We start from the raw sequence: 11,531 nt of genomic DNA on the forward strand, positions 1-11,531 counted from the left end.
GTCGAACATCACCTGTTTGATCACTCCTTCCTCCACTCTCTGCCCAGTGTCATTTCTCAAGGATCGAACGAGATTCCTCTGTCTTCTGATGACAGTCGACTGATGGAAAAACTTGATATTCCTATCCCCATCCTAAACCACTGAATCCTCGACTTCTGCCGCTAGAAGACTTCGTGCTGCCGCAGTAAGGAGTGATGCATAGAAAGCTTTCCTCGAAGATCAACCAGCTCATCCATAGACAAACACTATCCTCTCTCCCCTAAAGGACATTAATAGATGCTTCCACCTCGTCCAGGCACCTGAAGATATTGCCCACCACCTCTCAGTTCCATCACTGCAACCTCCGCTTGGTGAGCTCCAATTTATTGGAAACCCTCCGCATAGCATCCTCTGCACCAGAACCCCCCAGGCACCACGAGCACTGTCCCAAGACTGCAGGTAGGATATCCATAACTTCTCGAAGCGGAACATGTTGTGGTGATTGGGGTCGGAGGCAGTACTAATCAATAATGGACAATGATCAAAAGCAATTTGAGGAAGATTATGAACTTGGTAAGTGGAAAATTGTTGGATCCAACTCGCTGTGGCTAGAGCCCTGTCAATCCTCTCCCAAACTCTAGCACTGCCAAATTAATTGTTGTACAAAGTAAACCTCGAACTAGATAAGCAAAGATCAACCAACCCATTGGCCCCAATAATGTCATGGAATTCCCTAATTTCGAGTTTGTCCGTGTAGCCCTTGTCACCCTTCTTCTCTCGAGCCCTTGGAGGCAGTTAGAAGTCGCCGGCAACCAAAGTCGGAAAGTACAATTGTAGAAGACATCCACAATAGCCATACCCAGCTTTCATAAAGCAATAATCCCTCCCACTAGACCTTAGAATTCAATGGCATAGAAACTCTAATTCGTCGTAAGCCGACATTGGATCCAAAGAAGGCTTCTCCTAGATAGCCGCATCTCACATAGAAAACAAATCTCTAGGTCATGCACTTGAATCAATCTTTTGAAGGTAGAGGAGAAGGAGGGCTTACCACCCTGCAATCCAAACTAGGATCTTCAACACAGAAGGACCTTCCTCCACTGCACTCGGACTTCCCTTCCCAAGCTCCCGCTCGTCATCTTGGGCTGGCCCACTCCTCGAGTTTGCAACCGCCATCACCCTCAACACAACTGTGGCGTACACCCCTGGCGCTTAGACGGGCCGACTCTGTTGCCACCTCCACCACCACCGAGACCATGCTCCCTTCCGCCTTAGTGGAGAGCAACACCGGAATACATCCTTGGCGCTTAGACAGGCGACTCTGTTGCCACCCCCACCACCACCAAGACCATGCTCCCTTCCGCCTTAGTGGAGAGCAACCCCGGGACACACCCCTGGTGCTTAGACGGAGCTTTCTACAACCTCTTCGAGCAAGGAGCAGACGCCGCCTCTGTCAGACAACATCCTGATGTTGGAGCAGGAGAAGAAGACTGTAAACCCCGGACCAGATGGACCGGCTTGGACCAAAGTCGGCGGTCCATCTGGTGGTTTCGGGAGTAAGGGCCCGTGCTGGTACCGTACCATTGAAGAGTGAAATCCCGCCCCTGATCATGCCTCGAAGAAGGCAATTCACGAGGAAAGGTCCCACTCAGACATTCAGTCTTACATGTAAAGGGTCCTGTATCCATGACTCAAAATTTCCTTGCCTAGTTCGGGACTGACGGGGCTCGAACCCGCAGCTTCCGCCTTGACAGGGCGGTGGTGGAGAACCGCAGCTGTTGAGGCAGTTAAACTGCCTAACAGCCGCGGTCCCCCACCCCTCCGAGGTTGATGGAGGGCTATAAAAGCCCATGGAGTCACAGAGGACTCCATCATCCATCCTTACCTTCCTCACTCTTTTCCTCTGTGCAAGGAGCTGGATCGGGAGCAGTGGCGCCGGAGGAGGAAGGATCGCCAGTTCGACGCCGCACTACACTGCCAGAGCAGACATAGCAGCTCGCCGGGAACACTTCACGGCTTCTCGGAGCTAGGTAAACTTCTAACTCCTCCATTTACATGCTGTTAAGCTAGATTTAACCTAGCTAGGAAAGGATTAACAGAGGAAAGAAGGGGAAGATCTCACTGTGAGCGACCATCATCCAATGTTGGATCGGTCGATCGAAGGCCATGGACGGCCTAGGCCGAATTAGCCTTTCCCCCTTCCACTCGACTGCGATTTTCCTCTTCCCATTAAACCCTAGAGCTAAACCCTAAATGAATACTTACCTCTGATGCACGGAAGAGTCCTCGGCTCGGACCGATCGGATTTCCATAGGTGGAACCGGTGTTGGCCGGAGAGGATCGGAGAAGGAGAGCCAAAGGGGATCTCCCTACTGGCCGTGGACGCTACCGGCTCGGGCCACCGTGGAGGCCATCGGACCGACAGCGGGTGTCGGCCGTGCACTGTGCGTGCACCACCGGCTTCGGCCGGTTCTGCCGCTCCTCGACGGGTGGCCATGCCCATCTCCCCGACCGGAGGTGGAGGAGGAGAGATCTCAGCCGCCGTAGGCACCGCAGGTGGAACCACGACCGCCGCCAGTGCAGCCGGTTGGCTGCAGCGCTGCCGGCTTCGGGCCGGCCTCATCTCGAGCCCTTCCGAGCTCACCCCTAGCTTCGTGGGGGGAAAGAGGAGAAGAGGAGGAGGGGATCGGGATGGAAAAGGAAAGAAGAAAGAAAGAGAAGAGAAGAAGAAAAGAAAGAAGAGGGAGGAAGCTTCGGGAAGGGAGAAGAGAAGAAAAAGAAAGAAAAAAAGGAAAAGAAAAGAAAAAAAAAAGGCTGTGGGCCTGATTCCGGAGTGGGCTTCAAATAAACTTGGCTTTAGGAGCCTGAGGCCGGGCTGGGCCCTGATCCAAGCCCAATGTTCTTAAAACCAGAACTAACTGGGCCTGAAGAGTTCAAGTTTTAATATAGGGAGTAAATGGAATATAGTTTAAGTTTAGGCCCCCTTTAAATTAATTAGAATTGATAAGATTTAATTAACTAATTGTGTTTCTGGGCCTGAGTACAAATGGGCCCAGTAATTGAATCAGGCCAAGGGCCTGATCCAGAATCTAATTAAAAGTCGGGCCTGAATACAAATGGGCCCAGACCTGAACCAGAAGTTAAATCAAGCTTGAACCAGAAATTGAATTGGGCCATGGGCCTGAACCAGAAATTGAATTAGGCTATTAAGAAAGATAGTAATTAAATGAAGTCGAATGTGTAATTAACAAGTAATTTAATGATGTTGCTAGGTAATTGAAGAATTGGCACTCAAACCTAAGGTTGGTGGACGAACTAAGGTAAGTAACCCTGATATAATCTTATGATTTATCAAATACTTGTGATTACGAAATTGTATATGATTATGTATGTTCTACAAAATTAGGATCAAGCATGTGTTAGTAGTAGTTGCATGATTTTAATTAAATGACATTCATCATGAATATCGTATTATGTATATAAATTTATGATGATATAGAAGTTGCACGAAAATCAGAGTTTTCAGCATGATCATGAACTCTATTTAGTATGATGCCATTATTCATTTTCCAATGTTTCTATGAAAGAAAATTTATGAAAGCATGATATGTTTTAAGAACTCTCAGATCGCTATGTATGACTCCCGCCAGTGGGTAACAGTAACTAGGCATAAGACCCCCGCCAGTGGGTAAAAGTAACTTGGCTTTACGACCCCCGCCAGTGGGTAATAGTAACTGGAAGATGACCCTGCAGTGGTAAAGGCCTTGCCGTGGGAATAAGAGCGGCCATAGCTACACTACCATCTGAGAGTACGGATTTCAAAGCATGGAATAATGGCAAAAGTTTTATGATGCATGATCATATTTATGAAATGGCATGTATAGTTTTTATGACTGGTTTGATTATAGAAAATGCTTTCTTTATTACAATTGTCTGTTCTTCAAATATTGCATTAGCATACAAAACATTATGCTTGATCCGATAAGATTATGCTTGTTTACTTACTGAGCTTTTATAGCTTACACCATTTTATTTATGTCTTTACAGATGAATAGAAGATGCTAGGAACAAGGAGCGTAACATGCTCCAGGGTTATGGGAAAGACAAATGTTGAATGTTGATATTGTTTTTAGAAGTTTTGTATGAATTTTAATACATGAACATCTAATGACTTTCATGAATATAGTTGTTTACAATTTAAAGTTTTAAAGTGGCTGCGTGTTATTGTATGCTTTACTTGGCAATAACATGGCCGTGTCATGAACCAAATTCGGGGCGTGACAAAGACACCCCCGAGTCTATTTCCAGGCCTTAGCTAGGGCAGAGGCCGGGCTCATTAGTCCCCGGAGCACCCACTGGGCTGGATAGATGGACCTTCCTAGGATCAGTCTTTGAATCCCGGAACTTTATACATATTGCACAGAAACCAGAGAATATATCAGTCAACATCTTGGGGTATCATTGACAAAATAATTATCGAGTGGACGTACTCTCAAGTTCTGGGTGGCTCTCAGGCTCCCTTCCAATCCAAAAAAGAGTAGATGTACCCTCTCCAGTCTATTTATTTTGGAAATATAAAAATTTTACGGTAAAGAAGAATTTCACTTCTTTCAACTCCAACGTGAACAATAGGACATCCCATCGAAAATTCATTCGGTTGATGGTGACTTTTATTTCTAAAGATACTTAGAAACATCAAGTTGGTGAAAACCTAAATATGCTACGATTGAAAAATTAAATTTTTTTAATTTTCAATCAACATCATCTAATTTTTTATCTACATGTAAAAATTAATAAAATATATAATATTTAATTTTTAAATATTTTTAATAGTATAAGTCATGATCGATGTAGATTTTTAATTTAAATATTTTATTCTCGATTTTGAAATTGAGAAGAAAAGAAAAGTCCATCCAAAAGGGAACATAGATAAAATATATCAAGAGTTGGTATATATTATTGATCTCTTCATTAAAAGTTTAAGTTTTGAGTCGATCTAATTAGGTTTAAATCCTTAGGTACACCAATTTTTACTTCATATATAATTTACCTGTTTGTTATGTTTAATATTGTTATCAATTCCAAAATGATAGTCAAAAGAGATCTATAATTTTTGGACCAACATAGATAAAACAGAAAAGAGATTAGCCAAGTGAAGAGGGAAATATCTTTGGGAAGAAATATCAAGAAACTTAAGATTAGATAAGAAATCAAGAAAGTTACATTAAAATCAAAAAAATTAATGTCACGTTATATACCTCACTTCCCCACCCCCTCTCCTCTCTCTTTTTGTGCCCCTTGTGACCCCAGTGAAGTACTTCGCAAAACAACAAATACGATTCTATTCAAGACAAATTGGTAGCGGCAGGAAACCGGCTGTGGTGGTCACAAACAATAGCTGCAATATTCGCATCTTGTAACCACGGGTAAGACCAAGGAGACAATGAAGCCTAAAATAACGAGCAAGATAAACTTAAAAACGGGACTACGATGTACCCGGGGGTCCTTCAGATTCCTATCGTTTTGCTTAAAAGAAATTGTGGTGCATCCATCCATCGTCATAGTTGCCAATTTTTTCCCCTGAAAACAAAAGGTTCTGTCAGATTCCTAACTAATTGGCAAAAAGAACATTGTTTTCTGAAGAGAGAAACGGATCACTTATGGTTACAGATATATATATATATATATATATATATATATATATATATATATATATATATATATATATATATATATATATATATATACACACTAATTGCGAACAAAACGTTTTAAATTTCAAGTTCAATCTCCTGCATCATTAACCATAACTCCCTCCTCTCCTAGCGACCAACAGAATTTTCTCCTGTACAGTATAATTTTCCTGGTTGCTGAGTTCCTTTCAGGAATACCTCCACCAGAGTTTACAGCAGTGGCAGTGGCAGCCAAAGTAACTTGGAAAAACAAATCATGACAATTTCCAAAGTACTGATAGCCTACCTAACAGCCATGACTAAGCCTAAGGTCCTTAGTTTGAGGAATTTCTGGGGTTCCAAGTTGCTCAGATTCTAGACCCATACAAGAAAACCATTCCTTAAGAAAGGTAAGGTGTATGTCTTCCGCTCATTTATATTATTGCCAACAGCTTCTTCTAAAGACTAATATTTCTTGTCCTAATTTTGTTCAATACACATTAATATTCGATTAACACATCTAGATTAAAAGATGGCCTTTCTAAACCATACAATATCTATCCAAAATAGTATTAAAAAAACACGTGTTTCGAGTCAATGTTAATTCTTGTTAGACTCATGAAACTGATATTATGTCCCCATTGCTCTGTCTCTTCATAGATGAACTAATAACAGAAATGAGAGGTATATAACTCTTTCCAGATTCAACCATGTCAAATTAACCAGAAATCTCTGTAACTTTTGCTGAAGGGTTCTAAATATTTGATGATCTGATCCGGTGAGTAAAAATTTATGCCGCATACTGAATTAGACATCCAACAAAATGAACAGATTCCACAGCTATAAGTTGGATTCCCTCTGAAAAGATGTTAGAAAATGAAACAATTTCATGTCCATTGGTTTCAGCAGATATTCTATATTCTTAGTTCATGTGCATGTAAGATTAACTACAACAACACAAAAAACCAAACCAGTATACATAGTCCTGAAGCGAAGGGTGTTTGGTGGTAGTTCTAGAGGCTGTGATACATCCCATGGTGCGAGTCTAAAAGGAATTCCATAGATAAAGCCAATAATCTCCAATTTACAGAAACCTCAAAAGATGGCTAGTGAAAGCATGGCACCTCCATTCAATTGACCGAGGTCACAAAAGTTCCAGTGAAGAACAAGGACCAAACCTCATCCTTTCATCACTTCAACTGCTAATTATGCATTTAGCCTCAATTTGTCTCTTTGGTTACTTCTACAAGAGATAACCATAGTTGCTCATATTCATTCCTAAATTTCTTCCTTCTATCTAGACTTTTCTCAATTCTGGAGAAAGTATTTACTTGCATAAGTGTAAATTCCATGACCAATAAAATAAATTTTTACCTACCAAGTGGCCTTCTAGATTTTATTGCAGGCACATCACTGAAGTTGCTTTGTACAAGGACGCACCGCTAACTTAACTAGTTAATGCTAGTTGAGAGAAAGAAAGAACCTGGTCCAGGGTATTTAGCTTAGGTTATATCAGGCTCAAAGTTACATCGGACTAACCAATGCATCAAACTGTTTCCATACTAGCAATATTGGTTTGAAAAGGCAAACTATCAACTCTTAACCAAATAGGTTATTGTCTAAACTTTGGTTTCACTTGGAATCACATTCTTTCAGTTTGTCTCCTTCAAAATTTTCAAGCAATGGACAACTAACCTTGTTAGTTGGATATTGCATGCCATTCCATCAGTGCAGTTATAATATGCATTTCTGCCATTATTCAAGAAAGAGGCAGAACTAAACCTATTCCTCATGGCAAAGAAAAACAGAATTCTGCAAATGTATCCAAAATGGCAGATCTTCAGAATTCAATCCAAAGAGGCATTTGCTGGCGCTGCATTTATCTGCCAGGCACCTACAAGTTATGTTAATGTAAACCACATTCATACCGAACCCAAGAATAGAATTACAGAAAAACTCTATAAGTTTAGTTTCTTACTCAAAATCTTTGGACAAATGTGCCCAACTACATTATGTCTTCTTTAACAGGCTACCAGCCTTGATCATCCTCTTCTCTTATTAAAACCATATGAAGAGCCAATACTGGTCCCCATATGATGAAAGAAAAATCTTTACAGGTGAAGAAATAGGTCTGATGGAAGTTTACTCAGGAACTGTAACCTCTGAACTCTCAACTGGAACAGAAGAAACCTCTAGCCCAGCTTTTCATCCTTCACAGCTAATTCTTTCTCTGAGTTCCTCATTAGTGCATAAGCTGCAATTAAAGGATCATTAGTTAGAAGAAAAACAGAATAACTATTATCATGCATGGACATAACTATTTTCTTAAAATCCGTTGACTCCCAACAAAAGCAGATCATTGCATGTTGCAATGGCACAAGGACAACTTATAATTGAATGACCTCTGAATTGTCAGAAATGCTGCAGCATTGACTTGCTAGAATATTAGCTTCCATGCATAGTTGTCTACTATGTAAATGTACTTAAAAGTTCTTGTTTGAATGTGCATCTCTAGCAGATACCATAAGCTAGTATTCTCAGATAAAGGCATGCATGAACAGCACAAAAATCTCATCTCGGTACAAAGCCTTAATGCAAAAACTACCAATAGATTTCTGCACACCCAGATGAACCGAAAACAACTCCTAACCATAAAAACAAGAATATATTATGAAATTTGCATGCATCATCTAGTATGAGGACATAATTCAACAGATCCCTGAACATAAAATCTGTCAAAAGAGAATGGTTATTAAATTTGGGACTAAAAAATGAGTGAAACCAAATTAGGTACCAAGGCATATAGCCTACTGAAGGTGGAGGTAGATTATACTAATTTTTCATATGGTTTCCTTGTATCTAGGGAAAAAAATGATATAGAAATACGACTTCAACTAGAAATGCATTCAGGAAAGAGTATTATCAACACATAAAATCCTTCTATAATACGAACTAAAGGGCTTCTAAAAGTCACCCCCGACATTTGTCCCAAATTTTCATTAGATATAGTTTGAGAGGCTTACATAAAGCCAACTACTCTCTCTCTCTCTCTCTCTCTCTCTCTCTACAGAGTCCAAATACTCAATCCCAAAAGCATCATCAGTCGATTGGATCACATCCATCCATCAAATATTGTTTCACTTTGACTCCATGCATTATAAATACCATCAACTAGTAAATGGCACTTTCAAAGGAGTTGTCTGCAACAATTATCCACATATGGCAGTTCATGCATAACTCTAAAACGTGCTCAATGCCCAACTACTAATATAAACTGGATAATCATCCCCAAGTCTTGACTGAAGAAAAGCCCGAATAGACACAAGATTGACAACTGTAATGATGCATCCCATCCAAGAAATCCACTTATTTGGAAAACCGACACCGCCTAACATTGTCATTCAAGTCACCTCTATTTTGCACATACTGATACAAGCAGGTATTTTTAGTATAATCTTTTAATCTCAAGGTAAAAAAAAATGATATAAATTCTTGCAAATTCCATCAACAAGAGTATTATGGTGATGGTCCTGATCATTAAGAGGCATGCTTTCCTGCAAAGTGGTTGTTGCAGTTGTCATGTTTTCAGTTTGCAATACGTCAGCCTCCTGAAGAAATCATAGACAATCAAAGACATCATAGTTTAAGAAAACCCAAAAGCTCATAGATAATTGCTATGCGACTTATTCAGGAGTCCTTTTCTTTTTCCTTCCTGATAACTTCACCCTTTCATGGCTAAGCGGTCTCGAACAGCACAATTAAGCAAAACAGACCTCAACAAACAAATGCGAAGTGAACCGAAGGAACGACTATGTGGTGTTTGCACGTATGTCTATGAGAGCTACTGGTGAAAGAACTAGAAGATTGGGACTTGCGCTGGAATTTCATCGGTCATATCATCTTTCAGGGCCTTCCAGTGTTCAATTTTCCCCTTGATTGACCTATCTTTTAATAGACTCATGCTTTTCTTTCCACAGCGCTAAACCCAAGAAGCCACCAAATCCTCCAAAAAAATGATTTTTTTTTGTTCAAAGAGATCATCAATTAACCATATTTTTGAGTTCTTTAGAGAGCTGATAAGAGGAAGAAAGAGCAACGCGTGCGTGCTCTGCTATCAAGATTCTTTAGATATCTGGGATTGCAGAACAAACACAGTCAATATAAAGAACTGCGAGAAGAGCGAAGCAGATGACTGACCTCCCGAGCCCACGAGGAGGAGCGGCATGATACGACGAAGGAAGCGCTTCCTGGGCATCGAGGGGGGAGGAAGAGGGGTGGAAGAAGTCGAGGAAGGCGAAGGATAGGTGCGAAACAGGAAGGGAGGCGGAGGGGGAGGCGGCGGCGTCGGAGGAGGCGGGGGCGGAGGAGTGGGAGAAGGGATGGGATCGGAGGAAGGGGGGAGGGTGATCCTGGCCTTCTTCTTCGACTTCCCTCCTGCACGCAAAAGAAGTCCAGAGTGAGTGCTTGTTATTCCTCTCTCGATAAATCGATCGCTTACTCGCTCTTTCTCCGGGATGGTTGCGACCTTTGTTGCGGGGCTTGCGAGGGAAGAGCTGGGGTTTTGGGGGTGGCAACATAATATTCCGTCCGGCGTTCCTTTCTTTCGCCTTCCTCTTCCGCTGCACGCTAATTACATCCGGTCCCCGTTTTCTCTGGAGGATTACTACGTTTGACCATGGGAACATGCGTTCTAACCAATGTTTAAGATTGGTTGAGAGGAGGTTGGGGAATGCTCTCAAACTCACAGAGATTATGGGATGTGTTCGGGGGCCAAAGTTCTCTATCTTAGTCAACGGCACACCGTCACCTTACTTTGAGTCCTCTATAGGGCTACGACAGGGATGTCCTTTATCTCCCTACTTGTTTATTATCTGTGCTGATATCTTATCTCGGTCTTTGCAGAGAGTGTGTGCTAGCCGTGAGCTGGAGGCCTACACCCCAGCCACGGGGGCTCGCCCTATCTCACATTTACTTTTTGCTGACGACTGTCTTCTTTTGGCCAGGGCACGGACTACAGAGGCTCGGGTCCTTCGCAGGGTGGTAGCGGCATACTGCGCGGCGTCCGGCCAGAGGGTGAATTTTTCTAAATCCACCATCTCCTTCAGCCCCAGCACAGAGAGCGGAGTCAGACAGGAGATCAGAGGGATCCTCCAGATACCGGAGCAGGAAGGGACGCTTACCTACCTAGGCGTGCCTATCACTGGCCGGAGACTGCGGGTGGCAGAGTGCTCCGGTTTGGTACAGCGAGTCCGGAGCAGGCTGGAGGGATGGAGGGCATCATCATTATCCATGATGGGGAGAGTGACATTGGTTAGGGCAGTACTGGGATCTCTACCGGTTTACCTCATGGCCAACACAGTGGTTCCCAAGACGATCCTGCTAAGGATCGAGCGCCTTCTTAGGGATTTCCTGTGGGGGTCATACGGTGGAGGTCACGGAGTGCACCTGGTTGCCTGGGAGCAGGTCTGCCGCCCCACTAGTGAGGGCGGTCTGGGGGTGCAGTCCCTTATTGAGAGGCGCGAGGCTTTCATTGCACGGCATGCGGCTCGGTTCATCTTGGAGCCACACGGCCTCTGGAGTCAGGTGATGGCAGCTAGATATGGCCGAGGGGTTTCAGGGGTGGCACAGCGGGGCCGCCGAGTATCCTTCATGTGGCGTGAGATCGGGAGACACCTGCCGGCAGTATCAGCACATATCAGGGTTTTGATTGGCGACGGTCGGAGTACTGATGTGGCTAGCGACTCATGGGTGGACTCCCTGGCCCTGAGCCGCTGGCCTACTATGTTTGACACAGAGGCGGTTGAGGGGTTGCGGGTGTGCGATCTCCTTGTACCAGGAGGGGCAGTATGGGATGAGGCCAGACTCAGGCTATTGTTCGGG

General features: G+C 43.1%; 2 long non-coding RNA genes across 2 annotated transcripts; one reads left to right on the forward strand and one right to left on the reverse strand.

The window, feature by feature from the left end:
* Window positions 1-1,783: 1,783 nt before the first annotated feature.
* LOC148703594 (uncharacterized) lies at window positions 1,784-4,126 on the forward strand. The gene is made up of 3 exons (XR_015987545.2): window positions 1,784-2,009; window positions 3,252-3,299; window positions 4,027-4,126. It is a non-coding gene; the product is annotated as an uncharacterized LOC148703594 (long non-coding RNA).
* A 3,470-nt stretch (window positions 4,127-7,596) lies between these two features.
* LOC103718649 (uncharacterized) lies at window positions 7,597-10,759 on the reverse strand. Its single transcript, XR_015987544.2, has 2 exons — window positions 9,849-10,759; window positions 7,597-7,905 (listed from the first exon to the last, which is right to left on the reverse strand). It is a non-coding gene; the product is annotated as an uncharacterized LOC103718649 (long non-coding RNA).
* Window positions 10,760-11,531: the final 772 nt, after the last annotated feature.

Source organism: Phoenix dactylifera, chromosome 5, assembly GCF_051530095.1.
Source record: "Phoenix dactylifera cultivar Ajwa chromosome 5, Ajwa_hap1_PhDact_Kaust_v1.1, whole genome shotgun sequence".
NCBI classification, from domain to species: Eukaryota; Viridiplantae; Streptophyta; class Magnoliopsida; order Arecales; family Arecaceae; genus Phoenix; species Phoenix dactylifera.